Genomic DNA, 8,126 nt, shown 5'->3' with positions numbered 1-8,126 from the left:
GTCAAAAGCACCGACGAATCGTGGTATGCCACGTGGCACAGATATGCCGACGGCCTAGTCGTCGGCATATCTGTGCCACGTGGCATCCCGTGGTGCCTCCTGGTGGCAGGTCTATGCCTACGGCAAAGCCGTAGGCAGATCTATGCCGACGGCTTTGCCGTAGGCATAGTTCTGCCACGTGTCGGCCCCTGGTTTCTCCTGGTGGCAGAGATATGCCGACGGCAAGCCGTCGGCATAGATTGAAAACTATAGCCGTCGGCATATGTCTGCCACGTGGCGCCTCCTGGTATCTCCTGGGCTTATATATGCCGATGGCTTTGCCGTAGACATAATTTTTTTTCTCTGTTTTCTCTTTTTCAATTCATTTGACAACATTTCAGAGCAGAATAATATAGAATTATGCAGAAATATGACAATTCATCATCTAAACATACTCAAGTCCATCATCAGCATCTAAACATACTCAAGTTCATCATCATCATCTAAAGATCATCACCGACGAAAGTTCATGAACATAAAACTAGTGCATGACATGGAACATAATAAAAGTAGGAACATGAAAGGCATGGCACGACGGCCACATGCACGGAATCATCATCGACATCAAACAAGACCACCTCCGCCAAAACCGCCACCGCGACCACCATCACTCTGGAAGATCGGAGTGACTGGGGTCGACGAAGCAGGAGTCGAGCCACCGGTCCCTTACATGTTTGAGAGAAGATTCTAAGGGTAAATATGATATGATAGTGTTGAATGAACGAGAACTAGTTTGTCAGTAGTTAGGCAAATGTACTAACCGGACTATCACTGCCTAGTGCCACCCATTCATCGAATGTGGGCACGTGTGGGGGTTCTCCCGCAGGTGGTGGTGGGGGTCCCATTTGTGGTGGATCCGTGCGGTTACTCCAAGACGCCAACATAGCATGGATGTTAGTTAAACAAGCAAACTAGAAGGTCAGAAGGAATGAAAGTGTAAAAATTTAGCTTGGTTTTAAGAGGGCAAAACTAACCACCATCATCTGACGGTTGTAATCATCGTTGCAAGTACTCTCGCACCTCGAGATTCCTATGCTCGACAAAGGCCTTATATGCCTACATAATTTAGGTTGTTTCTAAGTGAGCAATGCTGAAAATAAACTGAGAATGCTAGAGAGAAAAAGATAAAGGGAAGTACTTACAGCATGCTGGCGGGCTAAGGGAGTCTGTGAACGCCCCGTACTCTCTAACTGGCTCGGGTTGGTAGACCGAAGCCGTGTGTACGAGATCGAAGGAGTGATCAAGCCATCGAAACACGGATACCGGCCATGTGACTTCCCCTGGATGGCCACCACCGTCGTGTCGTCGATCTGAGACTGGGAGACCTCAGGAACAGGAACATCCGGATGCAACTTCTGATAGTGCTGAGTGTAAGACTCCAGGTGCTCCTCGGTCTTGCCGTAGTACTGGCTCTCGCCCTCCTTGGGATGACTCCGCTCGCGGGCCAGCTCCCACGACTCAATGTCTGAGAGCGGGCTCTTCAACTTGTCCTCCTACAACGTCAAACAGAAGTTAGCCGTACATAAGGACATGACGGTAAAGAAGAACAAAAATGCATCATGCATATAGATATACCTTCATGGCCTTGAAGCCCCAGTGGTTCCTGTTTCCTTGGCCGTGTGTCCCGTCTCATCCACGGTTAGCCCGGGCCTTGATGCTCTTGGCGGCAAACTCTACATTGTCGCCGAGCCACCTATCCACCAAACTCGCCCATCCGTCATGCCTTCCATAGCACCAACGAGGAACAACCTATGCAAATTTGGAAGCATGACATGTGAGAACGGAACATATAGTTGACTGCTTGAAACAATGAAAAGTTAGTAATAGTTATCATCATGACCTGCTCCGTGTTCAAGGTAAGTCGTTGCTTCTGCGCTTGAGTTTTGGTCATCTTTTGTTGCAGGTAGATGTGGTAGTACTGCGAGACGGCAACCCAGCGCACCTCATACTGCAACTGGCGAGCTTTCTTCTTCGCAGCCGCAAGCAAGACTACGTCGGCTTTGGCCTTGTGCTCGTCAAGAACTCTATAGAGTTGCTGCAATCATGCATAAACCAGAAGCAAACAAGGCATGAGTTGAGTGATTCAATGATAAACTATGAACGAAACTGAAGACAAGTGATTCAGAAGAGAACTTACCCAAAATTTGGTGATCACGACCTTAGCGGTCGTCCCGTACTCCGCGTTGCTACAAGCCTCATAGTGGGCCCAGCTCGTGGCCAAAACCCGCAGCTACGGGTCCCTGTCTAGCCGCGGGCAGAATAGGCCAGGCCAAAACTCCTTCAATAGGACAGTGATAAGGCCATTCGGTTTACGGCCCTTTTCGTGAAGGATCCAGTTTCTGCAAAAGAATCAAAGGATTGCCATGTGTACAATAAGAAAATGCTGTCATGTGTTGAAAATATGATTGAGAGGCACTTACTCTGTCCCCGCAGGTTCAATGAGCGACTTGTGCGCCTCGATAGAAGGTGGTGTAGGTAGTCCGACATTACCACACAGCCACCCCTGCGGAGCACCAGGTGGCAAGTCACCCCACAACTCGGGATCAACCTCCCCTCCACCACCCTCCTCGCCCTCCTCCTCACCCTCCTCCTCGACCTCCTCCTCCTCGGCCTCCTCCTCCTCGCCCTCCTCCTCCTCACCATCAGGAACATACTCCTCCTCCTCAGACTCAGAAGTTGCCTCTGTATAGGAGGGCATCGAAGAAGACCCTCCTATTTTGGACACAACCCGGAGTTTTTTGCCCCGGCTACCTCTCCCCCACCGCCTCCTCCTCTAGGGGCTCTCCCCCCACCGCCTCCTCATCTAGGGTCTCCTCCCCCGACCCCTCCACCTCCCTGTGAGGTGTCATCCTCGCGTAGTCAGGAGGGAACCTTGTGGGCTCGTCCACTCCGAGTAAGTCCTTTGAATTTACTGAGGAAACTGGCGCCGTTGGACTTGCCCATGATTAGCAAACCTGCATTGAGGAGAGAATAAACAATTAGTAAGGATATCAAATAAACAAGCATACAGGAAAAACATTAATAACAGAAGGGCACATTAAGCATACTATTGTAATGATCATTAAAAGAACTTACATTTTCTAGAACCCATATGAATCATCACTATTGTAATCTATTTGTGGACCGGTCTCATCATCACTATCACGCATATCTTCTTCGTTGTCTGACGGAGGTGGAGGCTCTTCCTCATCGTCAGCGTCTTCATTTAACTTTTCAAGCATAATTATGTCTCTTTGATTCACAACTGCCTCACCATCAATCCGTGCATCGTCGTCGTTTGGGTCCAGGTCAACATAACCCAAGTCATCATCCTCGTTATTTCCAACCACGTCATCATGTTCCTCTTGATAGAACACTCCCTCGTATGTCATGGGGTTTATGTTGTAGTAATCATCATCGTTTGGGTCCGGTAGCTTACCATGTGGCGACACCTTGAACACAACTTCCCAACCCTTTAGGTACTCTTTCTGGCATGGGTAAGCCAGATAATATACTTGTGTGGCCTAGGTAGCGACGATAAAGAGATTAGCTCCGGCATAGACGGTTGATGGTTTAACTTCAACTAAACCAACAGAAGGCATATGTCTCAGACCCTTTTTGGGGTCGAACCATCGGCATTTGAACATAGTGCGACTTAGGTGTTCGCGGCCACGCTTGAATGTAAGCTCGTATATTTTTCCTACCCTTCCGTAGTAATCTACTTTATTATCTCCTTCAGTGAAGACTCTGGTATTTATGGTTTTGGGATCAGGCCGACTGTTCTGGTGCTCCTCTGTATGGAAGCGATACCCATTCACATCATACTTTTGGCATGTCATGACGGCAGGGTCAAAACCCATGGAAACCCATCTCAATTCTTCATCCATTGATTCGGTCGGATCATTTCCCTACAAGTTTAACTGGAATTATAGGGTGCATGAGTTTAATTGAAATTATAGGGTGCATGAGTTTAATTTAAATAGGTAATAGTGAAGTGTGAAAAATTACTTTCTCCATGAACCACGCAACGAAATTTTTCCTTCCATCAGCACCCTTTCGGAGAAGAGCAAGTGCCTCCGCTTTAGTCGGAGGCAGCATTACCGTCCACTCTTCTTCAATGAATCGACTACAATAAGAAAAGCGGTATAAGAACTAGGCAAAGTGAACATAACGAATTGACTAAAAGAATGGTGCAAAGGTATTACCTCATCCACTCATCCTCAACTTCCTTGATGTTGTGCAAGATATAGAACATGACATCCTCCCACTCATCTCGTGGCATGAGATAAGGTGTCGAGCATCCAGCCCTGCCACCTTGCCCGATGAATAGAGGCAACTTGGGTTTATACTTGGGTTCTTCTGTATTGTATCGGGACACCTTATTGTGCAACGTGGGAACATGGTCCGGATAGTAGGATGTCCTGAGGTCTGCCACCTCCTCTAGGATAACTGCCTCAGCTATGGAAGCTTCAATCTTAGCTTTGTTTCCACATTTCTGTCTCAGATGCTTGTTCTGTCTCTCAGGGCCGTACTGCCAACGATTCTGCACAGGGCCCCCCAAAAATACCTCGTTCGCGAGGTGCAAAATGAGATGTGTCATCGGAGTAAAGAAGCCTGGCGGGAAGATCTTCTCTAGCTTGCATATCAACTCCGGTGCATTCTTATGCATTTCTTTTATCTTCTCAGGACATGCTTCTTTAGCACAAAGCGTGTGGAAGAAATAGCTTAACTCCGCAAGCACACGCCAGACACGCTCGGGAACATAGCCCCGAACCATCACCAACATAATCCGCTCAATCCATACATGATAGTCATGACTCTTGAGCCCGGTCACTCTGCCCCGTTGAAAGATTGACCCCCTTACTTATATTCGACGCATAACCATCAGTGAACTTCACGACGTGTTTCAGCCACTTGAATGCCTCCATCTTATGATCCTTTTTAAGTACGAAGTCAGCATCTGGCTTGAACCAAGATTTTCGACTGCCTGTGGGAGGCTGCATGTGTAGACGTGGTCTATCACAAATATTCTGTTGATCGACTCTAGCATTAACATTATCCTTTGTCTTATCAGGAATGTTGAGGATCGTGTGAAAAAGGGACTCTGCGACATTCTTTTCGGTGTGCATCACGTCGATGTTGTATGGAAGTTTGAGGTCCTTAAAATAGGGAGGCTGCGTGAAGGGGGTAATGTGAGTCCAGTTGTGCGTCTCACCATATCCTTCAAAACATTTTTTCCCTTTACCTTTTCCTTTGCCCTCGCCCTCGTCTTCGCCTGTGGCTTTGCCTTTGCCTTTGCCTTTCCCTTCACCGGCAGGCTTAAGAGCTTTCAGCTGAGCAAGCACATCCGCACCAGAAAAAGTTGGAATCTCGTTTACTTCATGGACAACTTTGCCTTTTGTGAAGTTCTTCTTGTCTTCCCTATCAGGATGGTCTGGAGGGAGGAACTGTCGATGCAGGTCAAAGGCAACATACTTTCCACCCTTCTTCAGCCAAATGAAAATCAAGGCCTGCATGCACACTGGGCAAGGCATCTTTCCACTTGTACACCATCCGCAGAACAGGGCATAGCCGGGAAAGTCATGCATGCAATATTGTAGCCAAACTTTCATCAAGAAATTTTTCTACAGATGCCGGTCGTATGTCAACCTCGGGAAGTACCAAGAATGGTGCAAATCATCCACCAACGGCTGCATAAATACACTCAAATTCTTCCCCGGATATTCAGGCCCCAGAATTATAAGCGTCAGGAACATGGTATTGCGTTGCATTATGGCGCCGGGAGGGAGATTGAGTGGAATAACAAATACGGGCCAGCAACTGTATGGATTAGACAACATACCATATGGATTGAACCCATCACCTGTTATAGCAATTCTGACATTCCCAGCCTCAGCTGCTTCCTCCGGGTACTCTATATCGAATGACTTCCATGCTTCACCTTCTGATGGATGTACAATTTTTTTTGGATTGTACCTTTTCCCTTCCTTGTGCCACTTCATCATTTTGGCAGACTCCTTGGTGACGAAAAGGCGCTGTAGTCTTTTTATAAAATCAAGATACCAAAGAACCTTCACAGGGATTTTTAGCTGCTGCTTCTGACCATGCTTATCGACCACCTCAATATACCGAGAGGAACCGCACTTCCTACAATACTTGTCATCCGCATACTCATGCCTAAACAAAAGGCAATTCTTTGGACAAACATGTATTTTCTCATAGTCCATGGAGAGCGCCTTCATGGTTTTCTTCGTAGCGTACATGGTTTTCGGCAGTTCATGGCCCTCAGGCAGGCTGTTAGCCCATACTCCCAGAAATGCTTCGAAGCAACCTCGGCTACAACTATACTCAGCCTTGACTGCCATCAGTTGCGAGATGGCATCCAGCACAGACAGCTTGGCACCCTCATAGAGAGGTTTCTTTGACGAGGCCAAGATTTCTAGGAAGGCCTTTGCGGTTTCCTCCGGCTCCTCCAGTTCATTGGCTGAATGTGACGGAGGTGTCGGCTGTGCAGCAAAGACATCATCTAGCATGTCTCTAACCCCATCATCCTCATAACCAACGACGCGTTGTCATATCACATCCTCTCTACCACGGTCCCGTTGGGCAAAGTTTATCGGCATATTAAAGTTGGGCATAAATCCATGCGTGCGAAGGTGCTTAGTCATCTCACTCTTATCTCTACGGATACGTCTTTTACATTTGGCACACGAGCATTCTGGCACCATCCTCATTGGACTACGGAATATCTCTTTCAAAAACACATCAGTTTTCTCGACCCACTCTGTTGTTACTTGATTCCGACGGAAAAACCCACTATACATCCACTGATTATCTGCCATATCTGCTTTATTGGAAGCCACACAACAAAATTAAGGATTCATTTAAATTACTCACATCAATATTTTATTTTTTACAAGGTTGACGAGAAACGACATTTAATCCACTTACATCTCTAATAGGTAAAGATGGGTCCTAATCCCACCCGACAATGTGTAGATTGAGTACGTTGTCCATGCTCTACCCCATTCCGAGACAAAATTTCGGCAGCACCTCCCCGCTATTCTCCAAATACACGTCTCAGCAAAATGCCGAGAGAATGTGCATCCGGAGAACAACATGGAGGCACCGCCGAAATCCTGTCTTGGAACGGGGTAGAGCATGAACAACGTACCCAATCTACACATCCTCGGGCTGTCCATGGAAAGCGCTGGACAATCCGAAAGAGCTGCGGTGATAAATATGCAATTGAATGCATATTTATCGATGCAACCCTTTCGGACGGGAGACCTAGGTTATGCGACTTGATGTGAAAATTTAATCTAGTGACATAAAAAAAAGTGGACGAGGTCATGGAATTGTTGCTCACCCTCCGATGTAGTCGATGAAAGGAGAGGGACGATCGTGGACCAACACCTCCAACGTCGACGATCACTCCACGAAGATGGAACACCACAAATCCTGTTAATTACACCGAGTGAAAAAATTAGGTCATCACCTCACATTAAGCATTGACACAACATTATGAATGAACATGAAACAACATGTCAAATTGTAAAAAAAAGCTTCATTACGTATTTTAGAAACCAAGTGCCTCGAATTACTTCCATCTAACACTAACTTGACCAAACACAAAACTTACTAATATCCATCAATTCATCCATATTTTAAACTAAGTGTTTACAAAATGCAAAACTTGACCAATATCCATCAATCTATACATTCACATATTCAAAAACTTGACCAATATCATCTATCCATATTTTAAACTAAGTGTCCAAATTCACAAACTTGACCAATATCCATCAATGCATCCATCTATCACAAACTTCACCATCAATCTGTACATGCATATATCCATTCATCACATATATATCCATCTATGCAAAAAGCAGTAACAAAATGCAAAAAAATTGAAAAAAAAGCTCACCTTGGCCGCCGGTGCAGCGGGCAGCAGGGAGGCCGGGGGGCAGCCGCCGAGGAAGGGTGGACGGGGCCGGCCAGGGTGCAGCAGGGCGTCGGCGGAGGGGCGCCTCCTAGCTCCGGCGCCCCCTAGCACGGGGTCGGGGCAGGAGACAGGGAGGGCGCGGGGTCGGGGATGGGTGTGG

The sequence above is a fragment of the Triticum aestivum genome, chromosome 2A (assembly GCF_018294505.1).
Source record: "Triticum aestivum cultivar Chinese Spring chromosome 2A, IWGSC CS RefSeq v2.1, whole genome shotgun sequence".
Lineage (NCBI taxonomy): Eukaryota > Viridiplantae > Streptophyta > Magnoliopsida > Poales > Poaceae > Triticum > Triticum aestivum.
This window is presented reverse-complemented; position numbering follows the sequence as displayed.